This window comes from Solanum verrucosum, unplaced genomic scaffold (assembly GCF_900185275.1).
Source record: "Solanum verrucosum unplaced genomic scaffold, falcon-dt-bn FXZP01000261.1, whole genome shotgun sequence".
NCBI classification, from domain to species: Eukaryota; Viridiplantae; Streptophyta; class Magnoliopsida; order Solanales; family Solanaceae; genus Solanum; species Solanum verrucosum.
Genome location: NW_026019969.1, coordinates 1 through 3,174, shown reverse-complemented (window position 1 = coordinate 3,174; position 3,174 = coordinate 1). Strand labels below are relative to the sequence as shown.

The 3,174-nt window shown below is 35.9% G+C and overlaps 1 long non-coding RNA gene across 1 annotated transcript; it reads left to right on the top strand.

Annotated features, from left to right (window-relative positions):
* The first annotated feature begins 1,021 nt into the window (after nt 1-1,021).
* Nucleotides 1,022-2,755, top strand: LOC125815927 (uncharacterized). The gene is made up of 4 exons (XR_007442198.1): nt 1,022-1,076; nt 1,290-1,428; nt 1,799-2,194; nt 2,554-2,755. It is a non-coding gene; the product is annotated as an uncharacterized LOC125815927 (long non-coding RNA).
* The last annotated feature ends 419 nt before the right edge of the window (nt 2,756-3,174 follow it).

The window sequence follows — 3,174 nt, the reverse complement described above, 5'->3', positions numbered from 1 at the left end:
TGTATAGCTCGCTCTACAATGGAGTCAGAATTCATCGCCTTAGACAAGGCAGGTGAAGAAGCTGAATGGCTCCAAAATTTCTTAGAAGATATTCCGTTTTGGCCCAAACCAATGGCCCCTATATGCATACACTGCGATAGTCAAGCTGCAATAGGAAGGGCTGGAAGTGTTATGTATAACGGGAAGTCTCATCACATAAGACGAAGACATAACTCTGTTAGACAACTACTCTCTAGTGGAATTATCACAATTGACTATGTAAAGTCAAAGGATAATGTGTCGGATTCACTTACAAAAGGCCTAACTAGAGAGAGAGTTGAGAGATCTTCGACGGGAATGAGACTATGGCCGAGAACAAGTCATCGTGGTGGTAACTCTACCTAGAAGACTGGAGATCCTAAGATCTAGGTTCAAGGAGATCAAACAAAGTCATAGATGACGGTTCAACATTGTCAAAACATATTTGATGGTCCATTTTTATGATGAGACAATGTTCAGTAACCAGGATAAAGGCATAAGGACTTTTTAATGGTTTCTATGTTTGATACAGGGTATATCAAATAGTGTATCTACGGGATAACACAGTTAGAAACCACCTATGTAAGTGTGAAGTGTAAGCCGCTTCAAGGAGAATCCGGTAAGGCCAGTTCTCTAAGCACTTATTAACCGAGATGTGTTAATGGCTGAAACGAACAAAACAATGAGAACGAAAAACAGTTCAAGGGTTGATTGTGTGACTTATGTTGTCTAGGTATACACTAAAACTCGACGGTTCAAAGATATCAAATCTACCGATTGAGCGAGTATATCTAATATATGTTCACTACGAAAAGTTTAAAGGGAAACCTACTTATCCAGATGCGATTAACCCTTACTTATGAGACACACAAGTTTTTCATGCATATGTTTTAACAATAGTCATTCCCCATTCATGTGGGGGATTGTTGGGTTTAGCAAGGTGTGAATGAGAAATAAAAAGAGAAAATGGAAAGTGGAAGAACCAATGAAAGTGGGGGGAACCAACTTTCCTGGAGTACACGTGTACACATTGCACTTCAAGCAGCAAGAGCATTAGAGTAAGTACGAAAAAAAGCTAAATGATATTAGTTTATAAGTGCTTTTAACTTGTTTTAATGAATTGTGATGGTTAAATAAATTATAAATTGGCTGTTAAAGTCAGCTCTGCGTGTTTACCGGGCTTTATGTTTGCTACACCACAATTAATTTTGTAGTTTTATCCTTAGCTTGTAACCGTTTAGAGATTGAGTTGCTTCCTGTTTCACTGAAAGGTACTTGCATGAAGTTTGTCAACCACCTATTGTCCACCTGAACTTCAAGTCCACTAATGTTCTCCTTGATGATGAACTTGCTGTACATATGTCAGATTGTGGTTTGGCACCTCTGATGTCATGTGATTCCATAAGACAGGTAATCCCTTCAATCCTCAAACTAGAAACAAGAATAACAGGAGATTTGACTTGCAAACTGTAGTTATTCTGAATTCGTAATGGGAAAATTTATCCTTTTGGACTGTGATCTTCATTGAACTTGTAAACACTTCCTTCTCAACTTCTAGAAACTGCATCATTATTCATTAGTATGAAAACTAGGTGCCAATTGGCTGCTAAAAATTGGTGCATTCTGTTTAGAAATGGTTGTTTGTTTCTATTTCGAGGGGATAAAAATGAAACGACAAGACCTGGTATTTCCGCTAATTTTGGTTTGCATCAAAAAGCTGTCCATCTCATATTGCATTTATCGATGAATAAAGTGTTGATAACTTCAGTATAACTTTCAGTTGCAAGGATCCGGCTATGGTGCTCCTGAGCTTGAATTGGGAAACTATACTTGTCAGAGTGATGTTTATAGCTTTGGAGTTGTTATGCTAGAACTTCTCACAGGAAGACAATCTTACGACAGGTTAATTTCATTTTGACAGATATATTTTAACACCTTGCTAGTTGTTATTGTTGCAACTACATATTTTTCTAAAATTATACGACTCCTGACTTTGAGCCCATTAAAATATGATTTCCAGGTCCCGGCCTAGAGGGAGCAGTTGCTGGTTCGATGGGCTATTCCACGGCTGCATGATATAGATGCATTATCAAGAATGGTTGATCCTTCCCTAAATGGTTGTTATCCATCCAAGTCTTTGTCTCGGTTTGCTGACATAATTTCCTTGTGTATTCAGGTTAGTCTCTTCCTTTACAGGTTCCCATAGCTCTTTAATGAAGTGTAAAGTCCCACTTACAGTTTTGAGTTACAGCGTGTGAGAAACTTTACTGGTTATTCTTCATAAAATGAGACTTTAATCCAGTTAAATTCCAGGGTTTTGGTAAATGTCTGTTTTGGATAAACCTACTTTACCATAGGCTGCATGTCCAACAAGAAAACAAACTCTACACATTTGAGCTATTTAGGCTCAAGTAAATTTTAGAATCAACTCAGTCTAGGGAGAGTCTGCTATAGCTAAAAAACATACACATAATGTTTTTCGAGCTGTCGCCTTTCATACTTTTCTCATGTCCTCTTTACTTTTTTGTTGGGCAGTCGGAACCTGAATTCAGGCCACCAATGTCCGAAATCGTGCAGAATCTTCTGCAGATGATCTAAAGATATCATCAAGACTGAGTCTTTTAGCATAGATGGCAAGGATTCAAGGAGAAATCTTTACACAACATTTTCATTAAGCTCAAATATTGTGTGCTAACATGAGTAATGTAATCTATTGTAATGTAAATAGCATTATTATGTTTTGCAACATTTTCATGTGTGATTCTTTTGGCATATCTATGAGAAAACATTCTTTTAGTGTAATCGAGGAGTTTGTAATATATTTTCAGCCAATTCTTTATGCAAGTTTTGTGATCATTCGAAGCACTTGTATAATATAAAATTAATGTAGTTTGTGATCTCTTTGCTTAAAGTGCGCCTTTGCTTGATTTGACATTTTTTGTACTTTGATATTTTTAAATCAATCATTTATAAAATGTATATATATATATATATATATATATATATATATGTAAGTTACGTAAATGAATGAATTAAAGAGACATAAACAGAAGGAAATGCATACAATTTTTTTAAAAATAAATTAAAATAGCGCACACATGCAAATTATAACAAGTGATTGACAATTTTTCCTCATTTTCTAATTAGATGTTCTGA